This window comes from Brachyhypopomus gauderio, chromosome 15 (genome assembly GCF_052324685.1).
Source record: "Brachyhypopomus gauderio isolate BG-103 chromosome 15, BGAUD_0.2, whole genome shotgun sequence".
Taxonomy (NCBI): Eukaryota; Metazoa; Chordata; class Actinopteri; order Gymnotiformes; family Hypopomidae; genus Brachyhypopomus; species Brachyhypopomus gauderio.
Window position 1 is genome coordinate 10,960,914 of NC_135225.1, and position 18,453 is coordinate 10,979,366.

Here is an 18,453-nt window from a genome sequence, read left to right on the forward strand (position 1 = left end):
CTTTCATTTTGTTGATGAGTTTGAACTTCAGCAGAACATCATCTTGAAGTGCACTGCCTTGCTGCAATGTGATTGGCTGGTTTGATATTTGCATTAATGACCTGTTGAACACATGTACATAATAAAGTGGCCAAGAAAATTTCACCCACACCATTGCACCAACAACCACAAGCCTCAAACACCGATGGCGCTACATCAAATTCTGACCCTGACATCTGAATGTCACAGAAGAAATCGAGACTAGGGGTGACCTGCAATAGTCGCTGATTCGACTATAGTCGACTATACCCCCTAGTCGACTATCCGCTTGTTAAGTGTGACGACACGCGTGACGTTTCAGCCACTTCCGGGTCCAAACAAACAAGGATGGCGGAGCCTGTAAACCTGTTTACGATAACTTCGTTCTTTAGTGAGGCACCATTGAGGGTTAAAAAAGGTCTAAACTCTTTCAACTCCAATAGAGTACTAAGTGTATCTGTTCTCCCAGGTGGTATATTTAGGGGTAGAGTCCAGGCGTCCATGAAAAAGACGATTTACGAGGTTGAGGTGTGGTGACTGAAGTGAGTATGGGTCAAATAACGTTTAATACAGGTACACGTTGAGGGTCAGGCAGTGAGGTACAGCAGCTGCGTTTGCCCAATCGGTAAAGACAAGTGCCATCATATGGCAGCCTTGTTGATTTGGGTGGAGAAAAACGTGTCCCGCACCGATGTAGAATGCGTGTGGAAAAGGGCGAAGACACCGAAAACGGACGAAATTGCAGCCAAGAGAGTATCTGAGATGGCCCCATCCACATCACGAGGTTAGTAAATAATTTGCAATTGATGTCAATGTTGCATGGTTTATTAGCTTAACGCTATGCAGTTTTAAGTTGCGGTTTCCAAACCTGGAAATCTTACCCCCCTTCCTTATTCAAAACACTGCTTGGCCAGTACAACCTCAAAGAAGGATCTAAAGTAAGTTGTGGGTCTTCATGAATATTTCAACTTAAGTTATGTGTATCTAAGAGTAAGTGACTGTGTTTTTATTAAAGGCATGTGATTGGGGAATCCTACATGAGTCGCGGGCAAAGCAGCAGTACACAGCGGACGCTGGTGTGGTGATCCAGGAGAGGGGATTGTTCCTGTCTGACAGTGGTCTACTTGGTGGATCTCCAGATGGGACAGTGTCTGATGACTGCATCATTGAGGTGAAATGCCCATGGTCCGCCAGAACTAAGACTGTCCAGCAGGCAGCAGAGAGTAAGAGAGACTTTTTTCTAGAGCTGGATGAAGAGACAAGTTCCCTCAAACTAAAACAAACTCACCACTATTGGCATCAGATCCAAGGCAACCTACATCTGAATGTACATTTACCTGAATGTAAAAAAGACAAACATTTTAATCTGGTTTTACTTTTTTAATAAAGGTATTCTGCAAAGTTGTGTAAATCATTCTTCAGTCACAATAATTGTAAACATGTTTTAATTTGCCACTGTCCTGCTAACTGATTTACATACATCAGATATTTCATTGAATTTCACGGAGAATTGGGGTTTGCAAATTTGTAAGACACACACATACTTTCAGTATCTTGTTAACATTTTTCCTGTACTGGTAAGGGATGTGGTCCAAAATGCAAAACAGTTTCAGCCTCTGAATAGACCGCTCCACATGTATCCTTGCACAGGAGATAAGTCTGTTATTGTTTACTTCCTCCTGTGTAAACTGTCCGTTGAGCAAGAAAGACGGGGTGTTAAGAAGAACTCCCTCTGGCAAAATGTCCCGAATTGTGAAGCCCTTGTCTGCAATAACCAGATCACCTGCTTGTAGATGTTGGAGAAGTCCACTGTCAGCTGTTATTGACTTGTCTGAGGCGCTCCCACCGTACAGGTTACTGGCAAAAGTAATCACACCATTGGGAGCCACACCAATTAGAGCCTTTAGCGTGGTCCGTCCTTTGTAGTGGCTGTACAAATGACACTGTGTGTCAAGCCTCTCTGTGTTGGAGACAGCAACCTCTGTGCAGTCAAGGACTATTCTACAGTTAGGAAAAGGTCGGAAGCAGTCTGGCAGCGAAGTCTGATTCTTGGCCGTGGAGGGGATGTTTTCAAGTAGACCGACATACAAAATATCATACAGAGCACAGATGATGGTGGTAAAGATGTTAGTTACAGTTGCTGTGCTACAATTAAACCTTGTTGCAAGGTCTACATGGCCACAATTCAATTTAAGCTTCATCAAAGTAAGGAGTAACTGATCAATAAGGGGCATAATTTGGACAGTCCAATCAGAATGATACTGTAGCTCAAATCTAGAAAGAAGTGCTTCCAAAAAAAATACTGTGGCAGCATCAGGTAATCCAGTGTATTATTGGACTTTGTTAGGATGGGAGGAAATCTGACTGAAAGAAAAGGTTTGCTTTTGTTTCTCCAACTGTTCTTTCAATTTTTTGTTCTCTTCTCTAAGCATGTCATTCTCAACCTCAAGCATGACAAGACTTGGTTGGGATGTAGTAGGGGTTTGTGGGGTTGCCATGTCAGCTGTGTGTCCTGTGTCTGTTGCATCATCACTGGAAGGGACAATCTGCTTCTTCTGCTTAGGGGGATTGCTGGGGTGGTCAGGAAAATGAAAAGCCTTTCCCTGGTTCCAAGCGAATCGCGAAGGTCCAGCAGCTTTGCCATTGGGAAAGTGCCAACTACACACCCTGGAGTTGCAGTTTGGGGTGAAGTTTTCACGTCTGTAAAAGAAGAAAAAATTATCATTAATCATTAGTCACAGCTTACTTGGGTTCCTCTAACAAAGTGCTAAAGAAATAAGGACCTTATAAAATTGTGTGTGTATATATATATATATTGCAATAAAATGTGAGAATTATGTATGGTAAGTGTACGGCAGTAATAAACTAATGGAAACGGGCTAAGCAGTAATGTATATGCATACTGAAAAAGGTAAATATAGGATGCAACAGTAGCATCAGCTGTATTTTTGCTTGGTATTTTTACGGACACTCCTGATCAGCTAACCGTTGTGTGTGTATCCATACAATATATCAAGGATATCCAAAAAGATATCCTGGTGTTGCCTTTTACGAGCTAGCTAATCTAGCTAGTGTTAGCGCCACTAGCTAAGTTAACCAGAGCTATCTTTACTTTAGTTTTACTTTAGCTGGACAACAAATAAAACAAAACAAGAACTAAAATATCTGTATGTGGCAAGAAACATTGTATTAAACCCATAGCTAGAATATCAAGCAATCCAAAAAGGGGCAAGTTGGCTTTTTTTTCTCTGTGGGGTTAGCTAGCTAGCATTAGCGCCCACGGAGGCACTGTCAAGATTTTTTTTAGAAATAGAACTTACCTTATCAACTGCAACCATTTTCTTCTCTCTTTCTCATTGCAAGGAAAGCGGTAGAAAGACAAAAGGGTCGTTGTTTTAGACTCGGATCTGTTAAAACAGCAGGGCACACAGCACTGCGGCATATTAAGGGACTCAATGCAGCGAGTGTTTGGACCCGGACGTGACGTTTCGCAAAGATGATGCGTCACAGCTTAACAACCCCATGAATGTCATAGTCGAATGTACCATTCTAACTGCATGGGGGTGCCCAAGGACGCTGCTAAGCATTAGTTGTTACATTAAATGTCTTTGTTTTCGTTATATATAGCCTTTTGTCAAATAAAATCATTCTAATTTCTGTTAATAAATATTTTAAAATGATGTGTGCGCATTAACAATAGGCATCTTCCTTACTACACATTAATACATCACACCCTGCAGTTGCACAATCCAAACGAGCGGAGCTGAACACGCTACAGGATCAGCGTCCGCCGAGATTATAATGTCTACTAAAAAAACTTCAAAAGTATTTTGAAAAAGATAAAGATGAATCAAATAAAGTAAAGTGCAAGTTATGTCGTCAACGTCTTTTATTTCGCACGACAACAACCAACATGGCATACCATTTAAAACGCGTAAGGCGAAAAAAACGTTTGCCGTTTGTCGTCTCGTCGCGGTGCGTCTCGGCAAGTAATCCTATAAACATTTATTGTTGTTGTTTGCTTTTAAACCCCGTTACTTGAACCTTTCCTTATAATTAGTTTGCTGTTGTGTGGAAATGTTTTATATATATTTTCAGGCAGGCATATTTTATTTAAAATATTTTTGACATTTTGCACAGTGCCTGTCTGACAGTTCGATATGCGCACTGACGGTTAATGTTCTCTAACGTTTCATTAAAAAATAAATAAGTAATAAATAAAAGCTGAATAAAGACAACCTACCATGTTTATTCATTTATCTGAGTGTTTTAGGTTTTTACTTTGAAGTGGAAAAAAGTCCTGAATGAGAACGGGATCCCGTTTAAGGTGCTCTTTAAAAAACCCCTGATTCGACTATTAGTCGACTAAAGGGAAAATCTGACGAATCAGATTCGACTATGAAAATCCTTAGTTGAATACACCCCTAATCGAGACTCATCATGCATTGTTTTTCTCATCTTGTATTGAGCAGATTTGGTGATGCAAACTGCAGCCTCATTTGCCTGTTCTGAGCTGACAGGAGTGGCCTGCATTGTCTTCTGCTGCTATAGCCCATCAGCATCACGGTTCAATGTGCTCATCTGCATATCTCCATATGTTATCTCCATATAACGAGTGAACATTTGACTTACTGTTAGCCTTCTATCAGCTCAAGCCTGTTTGGCCATTCTCCACTGACCTCTGATGTCAACAAGGTATTTTTGCCCCGAGAACTGATTTTTCTTTGTCTGACAATTCTCTGTAAACTCTAGAGATGACTGTGCATGAAAATAGATCAACATTCTGAAATACTCAGATCATCTTGTATTCCACCAACAACCACACCATATCCAAAGTCACTTAAATCATCTTTCTTCTCCATTCTCATGCCCAGTGTGACCTTCAGTAGGTCATCTTGACCTTGTCCACATGCCTAAATGCATGTTGCTGCCATGTGATTGGCTGATTAAATGTGTTAACAAGTGTTTGAAAGGTTAACTTAATAAAGTTAAAACTGTGTGTCTGTGTATTAAATGTTTGTGTACATGTGGTTTTATGTCTATATCACGTCTAAATCTTCCTAAATCATACAAATTTAAAGGATAATAATCAGATAATAATCAACTGTATGTCAGTGTAGATTACTGGATGTCAGTATAGATTACTGGATGTCAGTGTAGATTACTGGATGTCAGTACATGTACTACGTCATCAGTATTGCAGCCCATTTATTGCACCCAGTACATTTCATTAACTCAGAAAGCATTTTTAACATGTAGCTCACTTAACATCAAGGAATGAATCTTTCATGCTATGATGGCATGCCCCTTTCCTGACACATTAACAAAAGCTATTTAAGGAATTTTACACCAGGTTGTCAAGGTTCAACGTATTTCAGCGTTCAGTGTTATAATTTAATCTTTATTTTGTCAGAGAAATGTCACAGAAATGTAACTATTGATCCATAATTTCCTTCATACCTTTGTAATATCCAGAGACGTCTTTCACACTTCTTGTATAACAATAGCCTCTATCTTTGTTTCATCATGTGCTCATTTATCTATTCCTTGATCTTCCACTCCTGCATCACTATGTGATGATTAAACTTTCATAACTTTTAGTTTCTGACGTCAGGTTGCACACTGCCTCTCCCAGAGGACGCCTTACGTTCAGCCTCTCTGTTTCTCTCTCTCTCTCTCTCTCTCTCTCTCTCTCTCTCTCTCTCTCTCTCTCTCTCTTTTTCATGCTCTCTCTCTCCCTCGTTCACTCTTTCTCATGGTCTCTGTCTTTCTCTGTCTCCCTCTCTCCGTTTCACACGAGCACCTTCAGCTAATTACTCCATTCACTCTGCACCTTCTCCTTTGTTAAACAGGTTCCCTGTGTTCCCCGTGCTTTCATTCTGTCCTCTTCTGTCCTAATGAGACTCCTCTCACTTCCTCTCAAATGTTCTTTACTTTCTTCTGTGGCTTCCCATGCTGGGTTTGTCATATAGCACCTCGTGACAGGAGTGTAAAGAATGTGATCATTGCATGTATTTCGGCTAAATGTAAGGCTGAGTGCATATTTACAGCATTCTCTACACACACAGAAAGAGTTGTGTACACTATAAAGCAAGGGCAGTCTGCAGATTTGATATACCGCTGGTAATTCCTTCATTGTTATTTATTGTTTATATCCTGTCTGCCCTCTGTATCTCTCATTTACACATGAATTCACTCCTCAATGACATTTTTCACAGAGTGGCACGGAGTTGTTTCGGGAATGTGTGCTCCACACCCCAAACCTGCAGGTTGACTTTGTTTTGTAGTGTACATGCCTCTTTCTGTAGTAAGCCCTGATTAGTAAGTAAGTCCTGATTCTGTAGTAAGCCCTGAGCTTATTTGGATAAATAAAGCCATGAGCCACTGCATGTAAACTGAATCTCTGATCTCTATCAAGTGAATCAAGTGATGATTCTCCCAACCTGGGATGTTGCAGAATTTCTTATTCGACTGTAGAATCTTACAACCTACAGGTTGGGTTTGGTTCTACACACATAAATACACATATGCACTTACACATGCTTTCTCTCCTCTCTCCCTCTCATTATCTAACACACACACACACACACACACACACACACACACACACACACACACTCACACATTACATGCACCACATACTCTACACACACAGCTCCCTGCTTTTATTTTTAACCCAGTCCAGTCACTCAGACATAGCTCAGACAAATGACGCAGATGCGAACGCAACACTGACACCAACAGCCACTGAGAGATAGAGGGAAGAATAGAGGGAGGAGAGAGAGAACAAGAGGGATGTGAGGGGTTGAGAGAGAGTGAGAGAGAAAGAGAGAGAGAGAGGTGGGGATAAAGCTGGCAAGATTGAGATGGATTTGGTGCTTTCTGACACTTCTATCTATATATCACCTATCATACCTGTCACCTGCAGCCTTGTTCTTGATAACTGACAGGAGACATGCAACAACAGGTGGTTCATTCGCTTGTTCTTTGTGTCTCTCTCTTGCTCTCGCTCTATCAATCCATCTATATATTGATCGATATGTATATCTATATTTTCCTCTGTGCTGTGTTAACACCCACTGTGCTGTTTAAGGAAGAGATAAATAGCTTACATCACACACTGTGAAAAGTCTTTCTGTTGGACTCCAGAAAAAGAACTGCATCTCCCCCAGTGAACTCGCAACGTGACTATGACGCAAACGGGCGAGTATAGCGCAAATGGTGTGTGTAAGAGAGGGAGAGAGAGAGGGGGAGAGAAAGAGAGAGAGAGAGCAAAAGACTGGGTTTTACAGCTTTGCAACACGGGTTTCTATAAAAGAAAGACTATATATTTTTGTTTTACTATATATGGATAGACAACACATACTATGACTGTGCTTCTGATGAGAAATTAGGATAGTTTCCATAGAAAATGGAAGCAGAGTAAGAGAAAGAAGAATAAGACGCTGCCTCTTAAGGCCGGAATGTATCAGCTCATCACATCCTCTAGTGGTGGCAGGGCTGTACTGCAATACCCTGTTATTCAGACACCTCACATGCAGTTCAGGTAACTTTTCCTGCAGTCACCACTCCTCCATACTTTCACAATCAACCTTATTCCTCAGTCCAATGGAGGGAACAAGGGAAAGGAGAGAAACAGATCAATCACACCACACTCTGCCTGCCGTCCCACGCCTGGCTACTATATTTCTGCGCTGCAGGAAGTGTGTGTCTGAGGAATAATAGCTTTTTATATATCTACGGAAATGGAAATAAGAGTTTAATATATATAATTCATATATATATATATATATATATATATATATATATATATATATATATATATATATATATATATATATATATATATATATATATATATATATATTCATATGATATATATATATATATATATATATATATATATATATATATATTCATGTTCACTTTACATTGATTTTATTTTCCACATTGTAGAAGGTCTCAGGGAAAGGTATCAAACGAATAATATAAATATTGGAATATTGAATATCTTTGAAAAGTAACTATTCTATATTTTGAGGACAGACGATCTCTTAATTGAAGTTTATGCAGCACACAAGGTTTCCAGTAAAAACATTTTGGACAAAGGTTCCTCACCAGCTGTGCAAAGTGTGCATGTTGCTGTGTAGTGTGTTGCTGTGTAAGTGTGTATGTTGTTGTGTTGTGTGTGTTGCTGTGTTGTGTGTTGCTGTGAATGTGTTGTTGTATAAGTGTGTGTTGCGTGTTGCTGTGATGTGTGTTATGTGTTGCTGTGTTGTGTGTTATTGTATAAGTGTGTGTGTTGCTGTGTTATGTGTTGTTGTGTTGTGTGTTGTATGTTGCTATGTAGTGTGTTGTGTTGCTGTGTTGTGTGTTGTTGTATAAGTGTGTGTGTTGCTGTGTTGTGTGTTGCTGTGTTGTGCGTTATGTAATGTTGCTGGTCCCTCTGAATGTATGTATTAGCTAGATACTCCAAGACTCCAAGAATTACACTCACAAATACTGTATAGCATACATTTTTTATTGATCAACTCATTATTTTAATTTCCAGGTGAAAGTAATATAGAAAATGTCTGTTTTGTGTAGTTTGCAAAGTACTTCTAAATATATATTTGAGCTGAGATTATTTAACATTTTAAGATGAAGATCTCATATTAGTGCTAGATTTGATGCACTACAGTTGGTAGAAGTCTTTTTTCCTAAGCTGAGACCAGTTATATCCTGTTATGGTATGTTTGATATCAGGTTTTTGTCCCAGGTGTTCTTTTGACTACAGTTCCATAAGCACATGTGTAGTCTCACATGGTCACACTGATGGTCACCCCATCATCCAAACCATCCGTGTTAGTCATCTTGCCTGCCCTGTCTCCCAGTCAGAGGACAGAATGCAGGGTCATTTGTTAAGGGCCTAGTGTTGACTGTAAGAAGAGGAGGGGAGAGAGACCGGGGGGAGATGAGGTGAGGTTGAGAAAGAGATGAAAGAGAGATTGCATGTCTAACAAACACTTCCATCTACACTTGACATCTACAGTTTCTGCTGTCATGTCCTCTCCTCCCACTAAGGTAGGTGAATAATCAGACCCCTACGTCTTTCCTCCGCTACCCTACAGGCATCCATCTCCTGTCTGTGCCTCTCTGCTGTCCAGGGCTGCCCACACTTGCCCCCCCCCCCCCTCCCTTAGCTCCTCCCCCTCCTCCCCCACTTGGTGGCCATGCATGTTAATGTGGCCCTAGTGTCACTCTTCTCCAGTGTGCACTGGGTGGCATGGTAGCCCAGCTGAGAAAGCAGGGCAGACGAGAAGACAGGAGAAGAACGGAGGAGAGATGAAATGTGGGGACAAACAGAGCAGGGACAGACAGAGCAGGGACAAACAGAGTGAGAAGCCTTCAGTAGGAGAGCAAAGGGATTGAACAGAGATCGTGAAGTGATTTATAGTGAAGATGTAGGGAAGAGTGGACCTTTCTGCCAAGTTTTCAGGGGATAAATCTTTTTAAACCACGTTGGACATACACTTGAGGGTGTTTGAAGATTGGGGATGGGTGATATTTACTTTGTAAGTCTACTTAAAAAGTGTGTGGAGTGAGTCTTGTAGGCTGGAAGATTCATAACATGCAGCTCACTCTCAACCTTTAGGCAAGTTTTCCACTTTCTTTTAAACATAATTCTTGGAAAAACACACTCAAGTATGCACACACAAAAACAGACAAAGACAGACAGACAGACAGACACAGACACGTAAGTATTTGCGTGCCAGATCTCACCATAATGCTGCCAACTCGGTCAGTGAAGGCGTGGGCATCCAGACTGGGGACATCGTCATCGATGATCTCCATCTTGCGACCCTCGAAATGGCCAACCTCATACACACAGACCTTGTTCTTCTCTGCGTCCTGAGGCACACACATCATCAGTATCGATATAATTTGCCGTCAATTCTAAAACTTCCTCAGTAGTTATCCTTCATGGTTTCATTTCATATGTGCTCATTCTACTGCTGTGCTCTGCAGTGAACATTTTAGACACACACACGTTATAACTTCGTGAGAGAACACAAAAAAAATAGACTCGCAGGGGGAAAGATCAGAGAAGGACATTTTTGTTCATATTCATAAATATATTTTGGCTGACAGAAGATTGTGCAATTCGTGACACATTCAGTAGCCAACTATTAATGAGTTCACAAAAGGGTCACACACAAGCCTGAGTGACAAGGAGGTTAACATGTTTAAAGCCGGATCTGGAGGTGGAAGCAGGACATATCTGACCATATCTTCAGACCTGCCTGAAGATGGAAATAATAGATTATACCATATGGACAGGCCTGAAGATGGAAATAATAGATTATACCATATGGACAGGCCTGAAGATGGAAATAATAGATTATACTATATGGACAGGCCTGAAGGTGGAAATAATAGATTATACCATATGGACAGGCATGAAGATGGAAATAATAGATTATACCATATGGACAGGCCTGAAGATGGAAATAATAGATTATACCATATGGACAGGCCTGAAGATGGAAATAATAGATTATACCATATGGACAGGCCTGAAGATGGAAATAATAGATTATACTATATGGACAGGCCTGAAGGTGGAAATAATAGATTATACCATATGGACAGGCATGAAGATGGAAATAATAGATTATACCATATGGACAGGCCTGAAGATGGAAATAATAGATTATACCATATGGACAGGCATGAAGATGGAAATAATAGATTATACCATATGGACAGGCATGAAGATGGAAATAATAGATTATACCATATGGACAGGCATGAAGATGGAAATAATAGATTATACCATATGGACAGGCCTGAAGATGGAAATAATAGATTATACCATATGGACAGGCATGAAGATGGAAATAATAGATTATACCATATGGACAGGCCTGAAGATGGAAATAATAGATTATACTATATGGACAGGCCTGAAGATGGAAATAATAGATTATACCATATGGACAGGCCTGAAGATAGAAATAATAGATTATACTATATGGACAGACCTGAAGATGGAAATAATAGATTATACCATATGGACAGGCCAACCCAGGAGATTATTGCAATGTGTTGACAAGGTAGGCTGGACACACATGTAGGAGAATATGTGTTTAATAATAAGAACAGAAAGGAGACAACAATGCTGATATCAAAGAAAGTAACATCAAACCAAACTAAGGATAAAACAGCCACAACTACCAAACCACACAGAGACACAAGAGTAGAGAGATATCTGGAAATGCAAACATGGAGAGATGTAACAAACACGCAGCTAAACATAAGACCTAACTAAATGAGGAAAGAGTGACTAACACAGAGCTAGGATCCATAAGCAGGATTATAGAGGAATAGCAAAGAATAACAGAAGAACAAACTCACAACGAGCATATACAATAATTGACAAACAGGACTGGCAAACACAGGGCTTAAATACACAGGACTGACTGAGGAACCAAACAAGACACAGCTGAAAACAATAATCAAAGGCGGGGACACAGGAAACAGGGGCGTGGAAACACAAGCGAAACCAAGGAAACCAAAATCAAAGGCGGAACTAAAGCACATGATACAAGACAGGGGTGGAGGGCGGAGCCATACATGACAATTATACTATACGGACCGGCCTCAAGCTTGAACCAAGAGATTATATCATATTGACAGGCCTGAAGATGGAAACAGATTATACAGTCTGGACAGGTATGAAGAAGAGCAGATATTCATTCCTCTGGCAGTCCCTGTGAGGGTATTCATCTTTCTCCAGGATGTACACCTCACCAGGGAAGTTCCTTTGCTCAAAACCAACAAAATTACAGGGAGAATGGGGGGAGATAGAAAGAGAAGGATAAGAGAGAGAAAGAGAGAAACCATGAGTAACATGACTTGAGAATCTCACGTACCTGTTATTGTGACATTCGAGATAAGCGTGTGTGTATGTGCGTATTACTCACAGACAACATTCTACACACAAGGAGTGGCTCTCCCTGGCCATTTCATACACGCTCAAATACTCATTACTGATTTTCCTGTAACCCCTTGAATATTATTAGAGGGAAAGATGTTGAATTTACAACAGAGCAGGCAGAGATGAGAAGAATCAGTACGAATCAGGGAAGCTATTAGGAATACTGGGAAAGTGTAAGACTTATAGGAAGAGAAAATATAAAATCCCGAGGTCATTTTTATGTTATACAATCATGCATTTTTCTTTAGGGGGAGCACCCACACATAGCTATGGCAACTAGAAACCGCTCTCAAGAATAGACTTGAAGACTCATCTGCATGCTTTTTTATAAAAAAAATTTGGTGTACGTCTCTTTGCACAGTAGTTCTCTCTCTCTCTCTCTCTCTCTCTCTCTCTCTCTCTCTCTCTCTCTGTGTGTGTGTGTGTGTGTGTGTGTGTGTGTGTGTGTGTGTGTGTGTGTGTGTGTGTGTGTGTGTGTTACCTTTTAGGGTCCTGTGCTGAACTCAGAGTCTGTGGTTACAAGGTTTGAGCTTCTCTCCACAACGAGTCATGATGACTGTGAAGAGAAAGGAAGGTCAAATCTATTTATTTTAATTAAGACTTTTGATTCCAATAACTAACTTGTGACTGACTGGCCACAGTCCATTAGCTTTCTGGTCAATTTGGGAATGGATCATCACAGTTGAGGTTTGGTAGGCTAGCATTAGCTTTGGGTACAAGAGCTGCCTCTCCAGGGGCACTTTACTCGTTTGTGGTGGTTACCTCCCACCAATGAACTCCTAACACAGGCTCATATATGGTACCATATTGCAGTAATGCACTTTTACTAGAACCTCTCTGAAAAGCTGCAGGCAGCTCTGTTCTGAAAACCATTATGTTGATGATAATTTGTTAGCTTAAAACTAGCTGAAGCTACTCGAAGACCACAATACCTTATCCGACACCTCATGCTAAGAAGTAAAGAACCCAGAATTATGTTTCATATAAAAATGTGATGCTGCTCTCTGTCTGTCCTCAGAACACAATGTCTTCCGGCATGCTGGACATTTGAGCGCTGACAACGTTCTTCTTTTTCTGGCTATACCCTCACTCTACCTCTCTTTGTGTGAGGTGTCACCCACACGGTCCCTTTTGTGTCTTTGTCATTTCTTTTCTAAAACTACACACTAACAGCATGTTGCAGTGTTACACCTCTGCTAGCTTCCCAAAACTGCTTTACCAGTTGCTGAGATTACACGTCCATCGCATTGACAGCATGAACATGTTGCTCTATGTAATTTTCTCTTGAAATGGTTCATCGTTTTACAGAAAGATTCTCATGGGGCCTACTTTACCAAAGAAATCACATTTTCTACTATCTTATTCCTGTTACATAAGACTTTACATGAATATTTAAATTATTTAAAGATTTCATTGTTAGAGTAGTATTGTGTTTTTCTCTCTACGTCCTTATTTAGAATATGGACATGAGTGTCTCTCTCACTCAGCAAGTCTGACTGAAACCCAGTGCATTCTTTTATGGGCCACCAACGTGGGTACTAGACCCAGAGGAACAATCCTGCTGAGCTCAGCTCCCCAGACGCAAGACAGAAATCACCCCATCATCAGGTAGAGTGGGAAGGAGGGAGAGAGAGAGAGGAGAGAAACTCAGGGGAGGAGAAAATAAATAAAATGGAAGATTAGGATACTTATTTCATTGAAAAATGGCAATCATGGAATTCTTTTTATGTTGAAAAAATATTTAATAAAAATTAAAGCATTGAAATAAATAACCACAGCACAGATAAAGTAAGATCACTTGTTATGGAATGATTCTGGGTCAGTGCAAGGAAAGTAACTCAGTTCTGAAAGTGACTAAGGTCATTTAAACTTTACCTTGTCAAGTATAAGCAGCAACATCAATCTTGTGCTACTATAGCAACCCAATAAAACAAAGTGCTACAGTGATAGACCAGATGGAAACTAACCTTCTTTATATATATATATATATATATATATATATATATATATATGTATTTATATCTGTATAGCTCTCTGTCTCCCAGTGCCCCATTTAACACTGCATGTTTTCCATATGCCTTACAGAGATTATGGTCAACTTCACTCTGTGGGTTAAAAGTGAGGGTACATATCAGTTTACTCACTGGACATGGTATAAAACAATGTCCTATATTCTACACACACACACACACACACACACACACACACACACACACACACACACACACACACACACATATATATATATATATATATATATATATATATATATATAATTGTGATATTTGTTTAAATGTAGCTATGTAAGAAGTCTCATTGCAAAACACGGTGGACAGCAGTGTGTTGGACAGTAGACGACTGTCACAGCTTCACACATCACATTGTTTGGTATGTCTCCACTGGCAGTCCAAGGCACTGTGTGCATGGAAACAAAACCTTACCAGGCAGACCTGCTCCAGACCTGCCACTTACATCCAAGACCAAGTATAATGTGAGAGTATTTTTGACAGCATGTTTCTTTGTGTATTCACCCTTTCCCCTACATGTCATTTTTTTCTTTCTCTTCTTTCTCACAACGAACAGGAGATTTATGAAGGTGATAACATAGCAATTAACACAGGAATGGGTAAAGCACGGTTCTTCAAGGTGAACATGAGACAAACTACACAGACTTCTGCAGTCTCTCCCACTCTCTCTCTCTCTCCCTCTCTCTCTCTCTCTCCCTCAGGTATAAGTGTTTCCCAAGCAGGCCTCACTGCAGCTGAAGCTGGAGGGCTGGCAGAGTTAAACGCGGAGCCACAGGACGAGACCTCCACAACACGTGTGAGCTGCGATCAGCCCTACCTGTAGCTCAGGGCCCACGAAGGCACACATCTCTCTGAGTGTGTGTGAAACATCCAGAACCCAGTGTGCATTTCCAGGTTATACTGATCTACATGGTCTATGTTCCTGTCATTATTTGTATACCTTAACTTTGCTTTTTAGAAAGTTATAGCACATCAAATGACCACAGCTGATAAAATGCTCAGATAAACATGAATCTGAGTCTGCCAGATCTCTGAGAAACCTCCAAGGTTTCTCTGCCATTTTTCTGTGACTGGTGTGAGATTTGAGCACCATGACTTCCAGGGCCAGAAATTGATCAATAGAGGTAGCCCCTACAGAGGCAGGCTGGGTTATTGATCCACTGGGGTAGCCCCTACAGAGGCAGGCTGGGTTATTGATCAACTGGGGTAGTCCCTACAGAGGCAGGCTGGGTTATTGATCCACTGGGGTAGCCCCTACAGAGGCAGGCTGGGTTATTGATCAACTGGGGTAGCCCCTACAGAGGCAGGCTGGGTTATTGATCAACTGGGGTAGCCCTTACAGAGGCAGGCTGGGTTATTGATCAACTGGGGTAGTCCCTACAGAGGCAGGCTGGGTTATTGATCCACTGGGGTAGCCCCTACAGAGGCAGGCTGGGTTATTGATCCACTGGGGTAGCCCCTACAGAGGCAGGCTGGTTTATTGATCAACTGGGGTAGTCCCTACAGAGGCAGGCTGGGTTATTGATCCACTGGGGTAGCCCCTACAGAGGCAGGCTGGGTTATTGATCAACTGGGGTAGCCCCTACAGAGGCAGGCTGGGTTATTGATCAACTGGGGTAGCCCTTACAGAGGCAGGCTGGGTTATTGATCAACTGGGGTAGCCCCTACAGAGGCAGGCTGGGTTATTGATCAACTGGGGTAGCCCTTACAGAGGCAGGCTGGGTTATTGATCCACTGGGGTAGCCCCTACAGAGGCAGGCTGGGTTATTGATCCACTGGGGTAGCCCCTACAGAGGCAGGCTGGGTTATTGATCAACTGGGGTAGCCCCTACAGAGGCAGGCTGGGTTATTGATCAACTGGGGTAGCCCTTACAGAGGCAGGCTGGGTTATTGATCCACTAGGGTAGTCCCTACAGAGGCAGGCTGGGTTATTGATCCACTGGGGTAGTCCTTACAGAGGCAGGCTGGGTTATTGATCCACTGGGGTAGTCCCTACAGAGGCAGGCTGGGTTATTGATCCACTGGGGTAGCCCCTACAGAGGCAGGCTGGGTTATTGATCCACTGGGGTAGTCCCTACAGAGGCAGGCTGAGTTATTGATCCACTGGGGTAGCCCCTACAGAGGCAGGCTGGGTTATTGATCCACTAGGGTAGTCCCTACAGAGGCAGGCTGGGTTATTGATCCACTGGGGTAGTCCCTACAGAGGCAGGCTGGGTTATTGATCCACTGGGGTAGTCCCTACACAGGCAGGCTGGGTTATTGATCCACTGGGGTAGTCCTTACAGAGGCAGGCTGGGTTATTGATCCACTGGGGTAGTCCCTACAGAGGCAGGCTGGGTTATTGATCCACTGGGGTAGTCCCTACAGAGGCAGGCTGGGTTATTGATCCACTGGGGTAGTCCTTACAGAGGCAGGCTGGGTTATTGATCCACTGGGGTAGTCCCTACAGAGGCAGGCTGGGTTATTGATCCACTGGGGTAGCCCCTACAGAGGCAGGCTGGGTTATTGATCCACTGGGGTAGTCCCTACAGAGGCAGGCTGAGTTATTGATCCACTGGGGTAGTCCTTACAGAGGCAGGCTGGGTTATTGATCCACTAGGGTAGTCCCTACAGAGGCAGGCTGGGTTATTGATCCACTGGGGTAGTCCCTACAGAGGCAGGCTGGGTTATTGATCCACTGGGGTAGTCCTTACAGAGGCAGGCTGGGTTATTGATCCACTGGGGTAGTCCCTACACAGGCAGGCTGGGTTATTGATCCACTGGGGTAGTCCTTACAGAGGCAGGCTGGGTTATTGATCCACTGGGGTAGTCCCTACAGAGGCAGGCTGGGTTATTGATCCACTGGGGTAGTCCCTACAGAGGCAGGCTGGGTTATTGATCCACTGGGGTAGTCCCTACAGAGGCAGGCTGGGTTATTGATCCACTGGGGTAGTCCCTACAGAGGCAGGCTGGGTTATTGATCCACTGGGGTAGTCCCTACAGAGGCAGGTTTGGTTGGCATGTGGAAAGAATAAATGTTCTGTGCCCCATCCACAGTGCTGTGGGTGTATTTGTGTTTGAACAAGGAAGGTTTCACAACCTCAGTCTACAGAGAAGGTTTTTCAGTAATGCAAAGGTAAAGCTGTAGGCGTAAATGGCTATATTTACAGAAGTGATACCTTAAAAAAACGTAACATAAATGTAACATCTAGACGACCATTTTTTAATCTTTAATCTTTGAATGTATCAACATAGCTTCGCCTTTATAATGAAATAGAGAGATGGTATGACTGGTTTCAATAATTGTTAGATATTCAATTTAACGACTCAAGACCTCACTGTAATTCTACTGAGCTTCTAAATCTTTCTATCTTTTTCTGTGGCCTATGAGACAAGTTGTCTAAAGATGTCTGAGAAGGAGCCCGTCTTTGTATGCTCTGTGGAGGTGTCTGATGACTACCCCTCTCTGTAGGCTATGTAACACACAAGCGGGTTCCACACACGTGCAGTGTTGCGTAGGTCTCACTCACACACGTGTGCAGACACACAAAATTATGTCACCCTAGATTTTGTGACATACAAAGCTGTATATATTCAAGTACTGAACATAAATCATTATGCACATTTTTACGCCTCCTTACAGGACAGCAGAAATTACAGCTATTAAACATGCCATGTTAAATCATAATTTATGATCACACGCCACACCTGAGCAGTGAGCAGACATACAAATCAAGAGTGTTAGTGAAATTCACTGATGACACCTTAGATTTAACACAGCTTTGTAAATAAGGTTCTGTGTAACAGATGAAATCATCAGTACACCGTAAGCTGTAAGGACGGTAAGCCAGACAGTGTGAAGAACATGTGTGCAAAAAAAATTAACGAAAAATGTTGTTAATGAAACATTCTATTATAGTTAATCATTACTGAGAAAGTGTGATCCTGCTCACACTTATTCATATGCTCTCCATTAATTCTGCTCCATCCATCTCTGTCCAGTCTCCTCTCTAATCCCCGCCCCTCACCCCAGTTACCTGACTACCGGGAGACAGGGACAGGACAAACTGGGGCACCAATCCACCAGCAGCAGCAGGGGGCAGCACTGAAGGGGGGGGGGGGGGGGTTTAAGCGCTCACAGCTCCACCTGTCATTCCAAGCGTTGTTGGGAGTGGTCGAACTGTGGTATGGACAGAGACGTGTCACTGCATGAACCGGCGAGACTACATCCAGGTTCACGTCCAGAGTAGTGTGTGCGCTCCACGGGAAATGAGGACCAGTTGGACGGTCCACATCAAGTGTGCTACTGACATTTTGTGACGTGTAACTGCTATATGGGACAGATGGGTGTGCAACAGAAGATGGTCGATGACTAACAAATACATATTTGCCTCAAATGTACTTTCGTGGTCATACTGAGAGTGAATCTCTGAGTAAGAAAAGTGTGTG

General features: G+C 42.2%; 2 long non-coding RNA genes and 1 pseudogene across 3 annotated transcripts; 1 reads left to right on the forward strand and 2 right to left on the reverse strand.

Moving 5' to 3' along the window:
- The first annotated feature begins 323 nt into the window (after positions 1-323).
- Positions 324-2,302, forward strand: LOC143476770 (uncharacterized). The gene is made up of 2 exons (XR_013121384.1): positions 324-802; positions 1,034-2,302. It is a non-coding gene; the product is annotated as an uncharacterized LOC143476770 (long non-coding RNA).
- Positions 1,397-3,511, reverse strand: LOC143476768 (uncharacterized; annotated as a pseudogene). The gene is made up of 2 exons (XR_013121383.1): positions 3,339-3,511; positions 1,397-2,718 (listed from the first exon to the last, which is right to left on the reverse strand). The product of XR_013121383.1 is annotated as an uncharacterized LOC143476768 (transcript).
- A 5,115-nt stretch (positions 3,512-8,626) lies between these two features.
- On the reverse strand, positions 8,627-12,747 carry LOC143475976 (uncharacterized). Its single transcript, XR_013121195.1, has 3 exons — positions 12,480-12,747; positions 9,781-9,909; positions 8,627-8,936 (listed from the first exon to the last, which is right to left on the reverse strand). It is a non-coding gene; the product is annotated as an uncharacterized LOC143475976 (long non-coding RNA).
- Positions 12,748-18,453: the final 5,706 nt, after the last annotated feature.